The sequence below is a fragment of the Tupaia chinensis genome, unplaced genomic scaffold (assembly GCF_000334495.1).
Source record: "Tupaia chinensis unplaced genomic scaffold, TupChi_1.0 Scaffold000392_1, whole genome shotgun sequence".
Classification (NCBI taxonomy): domain Eukaryota; kingdom Metazoa; phylum Chordata; class Mammalia; order Scandentia; family Tupaiidae; genus Tupaia; species Tupaia belangeri.
Genome location: NW_006159894.1, coordinates 1,828,029 through 1,834,248, shown reverse-complemented (window position 1 = coordinate 1,834,248; position 6,220 = coordinate 1,828,029). Strand labels below are relative to the sequence as shown.

At 43.8% G+C, this 6,220-nt stretch overlaps 1 pseudogene; it reads left to right on the top strand.

The window, feature by feature from the left end:
* The first annotated feature begins 4,201 nt into the window (after positions 1–4,201).
* Positions 4,202–5,860, top strand: LOC102476076 (putative ATP-dependent RNA helicase DDX52 pseudogene; annotated as a pseudogene).
* Positions 5,861–6,220: the final 360 nt, after the last annotated feature.

The window sequence follows — 6,220 nt, the reverse complement described above, 5'->3', positions numbered from 1 at the left end:
CCTGGTGGCTAGGGGAACCGGATCCCATGTGTCCAACCATACGGTTTTGAGTCCTGAACCCAACAACTTGAAAAACTTGCCAGGCACCTGTGTAGGAGTGCCCAAAGTCCTGACAGGATGGAGGGATGGAGGAGAAGGGAATTGCAGCACAACCATGCTCCACTGAGATTGCTTTCATCTTCTCCTTCTCACTCTGACTCTGTCTCTCTCTGGTGAGTACATCTGTCTCCTGGCAAAGAGTTACAATTAAGACATGGCTTAGGAAGCTGGTGTGATGCCACATGCCTATGGTCCCAGCTACTTGGGAGGCTGAGGAAGGAGGATCCCACATAATGGGACCTTGTATGAAAGAAAAACCCACCATAAACATACGCGAGAAAAGCAGTGACTTGGGGTTCCAGGTTACATAGCATATCCAACAAAGAACAATCAATTTAGAGTAACAGGACAAAGGACCGAGCAGTCCCAGGTTCCAGTGGTGGGAAAATTGTGGGAAGATGGTAAAGTTTATTCTCAAATTCCTCTGGCCTTGCTGAACTCTACTGAGCTTATTAGTAAACTTTTTTTTAAAGACAGACAAAGCAAAGGAGAAACAGTCCCCCTATAGTTTATCTTCAGTTCAACAATATCAGTATTTGGGGGAAAAGTGTTTTGGTTTCCTTTATCACCTTCCAGAATCTGGTAGCATAGGCTTTCTGGGCCTCCTTTTCCAGATAGCACTATGAAGGGGGCCCAGCCTCAGAAGCGGTGAAACCACCAGGTATATCTAGACAAAGAGCCCTAGGCCCCATTGTGGGCAGAGCAGTGGCAGGACCTTGTGGGCCTGTGGGCACCAGGAGCATGGGAGCTTCCAGCAGGGGAATTGTTCCCTGGCTATCTGTGTAGGTCCAGGTCCAGGGACACCAGTGGAAACTGAATGGACCCCACACACGTCTTAGTACTATGCAACCTCGGGGAAAACACGGGGCCTCTAAACTGACATGGAAAATGGGGGCATAAAGTAAGCCTTAAATTCAGCTAGAGGAGAATAAAGAAAGTTAGGCTTCCTGGGATAAGTAAATAAATGAACTTCTAGAGGAGGTCTCTGCAGGGAGGTTGGAGATTCTGCAAGAGCCAATGCAGGCGAAAGTGGAAGAAATGCCACCCATCACTGCTCATGACACAGCATGGTACCTCTCAGGCTGGTCACCTTGGGAAGCAAGGGTGATGAAGTGCCCACCTCTATGTCTGGGACACAGAGCATGAGCTTGGGAAGGATACCAACTGTGTGCCCAGAGCCTGGCAGAGTGCCCAGCCAGGCCTGAAGCACCCAATGCACATGTGCAGAATGACTGAATGGTAGGAACACTATAAATATTTATTGAATAAACACATATTTTATAGATATGAAGGGAATTCTAAAAGTTTGTTGAAAAGTAAAATTAAAGGATAAGTTTATTTTGGTGCAAAAAAATTTTAATTCATGCAGTTTTCCTATAAATATGCATTTTCCATAAACTTTTTGAAGACCTCTTGTAAACTGTATATATATTTGTTTATTGAAGAGACATAGAATATTAGAAAATAAGGGGCCAGCAGGTGGTTTGGTGGCTAAGAGTGCTAGATACTAGCATGCTGACATGGTTCGAATCCCAAACCTGGTAGCTTTCTTTCTCACTTTCCCTCTCTGGTCAAATTTAAGTAAATAAATAAAGTTAAACAAAATAATTATTTTAAAATTTTAATAAAAATGATGGGACCAGAAGTTGGTATAATGGCTATGTCACTAGACTCCCATATAGTCGACCGTGGTTCAAGTCCCAGACCAGGTGGCTTAAACTCACGCCAAGTGCGCATGCATGCATGCCCAAGATCCCAAGGGGAGAATGGAGGAGAGGGAATTGTGGCAGGCGCAGCGCTCTGGGGGGTAATTTCTCTCTTTCTGTCTATCTCTGTCTGTCTTTCTGGCAAGCACACGCGCCCTATAGCAAAAACCTCTCAAAAAAAATTTAATAAAGAAAATAGAAGACATTCTTTTGTACTGAGGTATAGTTGACAGGAATTGTACATATTAAAGGTATACCACTTGATGTTGTGATGTAATTATATGTACATGTTTAAATGATCATATCAAGCTAATGAACACACTCACAGGGTTACCATTTTCTTTGTGTACATATGTGGTGAGTGCACGTAAGATCTACCCTATTAGCAAATGTGAATATGCGCTGTTGCTAACTGTAGTCACCAAGCTGCATATAAGATCTATAGGCCAGCAGGTGCTGTGGTGGTTAAGGCACTGGATGCTCCCACATGGCCAACCAGGGTTCGAATCCCAGACCTGGTGGCTTACTTTCTCACTTTCTCTCTCTCTCTGGCCAAATTAAAATGAATGAATGGATGAAGGAATGAATAATGTATGTTTTTTAAAAATCTACAGAACTTATTCATTTTGCATAATTTACATGTTTTTACTACTGGACCAACATCTCCCCATTTCCCCTATTCCTTACTCTTGGCAATCACATTTCTACTCTTTTTTTTTTTTTTAGTTTGACTGAAAAAGGTCTTTTTGTTGTTTTTTATTGTTTGTTTGTTTTGCTAAAGGCCATTTGTACTCACCAGAGGGAGACAGAAAGAGAGGGAGAGGAGAAAGTACCCCTCACACTCCTATGGGGAATGGTCAAACTACAGTCCATGCTCCTCGAGATCTCCCTCCCCTTGGGATTTCATGCACGCACACGCACACGCACACGCACACGCACCTGCCTGGTGTGTTTCTCCAGCTTCTGGGTCTGGGACTCAAGTCACACCATCAGTCATGTGGGATCCACTTCCATCAAGCCACAGACCCAGCCCTTAAAGAGACCCTGTAAAATTTATCCAAGTCTCACCATTCTGTGAAGTCGAATTACTGAATTTTCTGTGTTCCCTTCCTGTTATTCTGGATAAAGGCAGGGTCATAACATCTAACCAGATTCTTTTTCCTGAAAAGGTTTTCCTTCTCTGAAGCAATAATGTGTCGTGCAGCTACATCCACAAGGTTCCTGTGGGGTTGACATTGTGTGCTGATGTCACCACAGTCCCGCGCAGGGCTGGAGTGGCTCTCTGCACTGGTATTTGTGCAGTGGGCCACAGGCTCCTGCCTCGGGGGCCTAAGGTGGAGGCAGGCCATGGGGGAAACTGCCCGCTCTGAGCAGCAGGCAAGCCAGACCCTGGTTCTGACCTGCCTCGGCCACACTTTGTCCCCTCTCCCAGTCTGTCCTCCGTCTGATGGGATTAGCTGGAAGATGTCTTTTAGTTTGATGACTGAGCTTCTTCATTTTTTAAAAAATGAGCTCAGTTTTTAACAAGTTTTAAGTTTATATTTATTTGTTCCATGAGAGAGACAGCACCCTCAGCAGTGTCTTCATGCTTCAATCCACCCCCAACCTCAGCCAGCTCCAGCTCACAGGCATCCATGGTATTGTAACTGCATCTTGGGGACTGTGGTGCTCCCTGGGAGAGCCCCTCTTCAGGCCTGGTCTCCTCCCCTGGCTTCTGCAGCCGAGAGCCACCCTCAGAGACTGTGGGCCTGTGAGATCACCCTTCCTGGTCCTCTGTGTGATCCGCACCGCCTCTGAGCACCAGCACTTACTCCCCCAGAGGCCAGAGGGTGAACGAGCATAGGCTGGTCCCAGCCCCATTCCCTAAGCATGCTGGGGAATAATCTCATTTTCCAGGATAAGAACACTTTGTGGGGAAGAAAGATTAAGTGAAGATTAATAACCCACAGGGCATGTGACCACACTGCCTACTTGAACACAAAGGACATTTGTGTGTCTTCTCTTTCTATGTAACACCATGACTGTCTGGTGAGCAGATAGTTCAAGGAAAAGGTGAAGACATTTGCTGTTGTTGCTAGGGCTGGGACCCCAAGGGCATTAAGGCTGGATGGAAGGACCAGCAGATGACATAATGGTTACGTCGTTGTACTTCCACATAGTCAACTGTGATCGAGTCCCAGACCTGGCGGCTTAAAACACACTGGGCATGTGTATGGGAATGCCCAAAATCTCGAGAGGAGAATTGGAGGAGAAGGGATTGTGGTGTGGCCACCCCCTGGGGTAGGGTGATTCACTTTCTGTCTCTCTGTGTGTCTTCACTGAGCGCACACTACCTATAGCAAAAATCTCTCTTAAAAAAAATAATAAAGACTGGGAGCTTTCTGGGAAAGGTAAAGATGGACACTTACGACCTGTTTCACCAGCTGGGCGCAGGGGCCAGGTTTAACGTGAGATGCTTCTCCGCAGACGCAGCTCTATTCCAGGTAGGAAAAAGGAAATATAACTTTGAATCATCGGAGGGGCTGCAGGGATTAGACTTTTTTGGAAACAAGAAATCTGTCCCAGTTGAGAGTGGAGCACCAGGAACACATCAAGAGGTCCAAAATGAAGATGAAAAAGAAGAGCACCTAACTGCAGGGAAGGAGTAACAGAATAAAAGGAAAAGGAAGAAAAAGAAGATGACTTCAGAAGTTACTGTTGAAGAAGAAGGCACTACTATACAGTGGATGTCATCTGTGGAAGCAAAGATTGAAGATAAAAAAGTTAAAGGAGAACATAAACTGACCTCAGGAAAGTTGGAACATCTCAGACAGGAAAAGATAAACTTCATCCGGAATAAACACAAAATTCATGTCCAAGGAACTGATCTTCCCGACCCAATTGCTACGTTTCAACAACTTGATCAGGAATATAAAATCAATTCTCAACTGCTTCAGAACATTCTAGATGCAGGTTTCCAGTTATGCTACATGGTCGAGAACTCCTGGCTTCTGCTCCTACTGGATCTGGAAAAACTTTGGCTTTTAGCATTCCTATTTTAATGCAGCTGAAACAACCTGCAAACAAAGTTTGCAGAGCCCTGATTATATCACCAACACAAGAACTTGCTAGCCACATTCACTGGGAGTTAATAAAAATCTCTGACGGAATAGGATTCAGAATACACATGATCCATAAAGCAGCAGTAGCAGCCAAGAAATTTGGACCTAAATCATCTAAGAAGTTTGATATTCTTGTGACGACTCCAAATCGACTAATCTATTTATTAAAGCAGGATCCACCAGGAATAGACTTAACGAGTGTTGAGTGGCTGGTGGTAGATGAGTCAGACAAACTGTTTGAAGATGGCAAAACTGGCTTCAGAGACCAGCTGGCTTCCATTTTCCTAGCCTGCACACCCACAAGGTCAGAAGAGCTATGTTCAGTGCAACTTTTGCATATGATGTTGAACAGTGGTGCAAGCTCAACCAGTGTCTTTTTGGTGAGCACACACACCCTATAGCAAAAACCTCTCCAAAAAAAAAAAAAAAAAAGTACAATATTGACATTACATTTATGAAGTGCCTCTTTTTCATTCCTAGAGTCATACTAAAAGGCATTTAATATATGTTCTCTTACCCAGAGGGATAACACAGTCCACAGCTTCAGAGCAGGAAAAATCTGGGTCCTTATTTGTACAGCCTTGCTAGCAAGAGGGATCAATTTTAAAGGTGTGAACTTGGTGATCAACCAGCTCAGTGGAATATATCTACAGGATAGGTCGAACTGGAAGAGCAGGACATAAGGGGAAAGCTGTTACATTTTTCACCCAAGATGATAAACCATTATTAAGAAGTGTTGCCAATGTTATACAGCAGGCCGGTTGTCCCGTACCAGAATATATCAAAGGCTTCCAAAAACTACTAAGCAAAGAAAAGAAAAGGATGATTAAGAAACCATTGGAAAGAGAGAGCGTTAGTACAACTCCAAAATATTTCTTAGAAAAAGCTAAAGCTAAACGGAAAAATGTTACTTGTCAGGGGAACAAGAAAGTAGCTTTTGATGGCAAAAGTTAAAAACAGACTTTATGACTATCCAGAAGTAATTTTATGATCCCAGAGTAAATGCCGTTTTCATGGACTACTTCAAGTCAAGTCACCTGTACCAAATATTTGACATCATCTACAAGCACCTGGGTTGGGGAAAGCAATCCGAAAGTAGCAACGCGTCCTGTCACATTTCGATTTATCGGTGACTCTTAAATGATTACTTAGTGGAAATAACATTGATATTTCTGTACTTTGAATCCATTGTGGTACTTCTTATAGAAGAACAAAAGCTTATGCTAAAAGTAGCAACCCCAAATATGGTGACCTCGTTAAGGAGTTTTTCCCTTCAAGTATGAAGATGCGATGATGTGACGTATGCCATGGAAA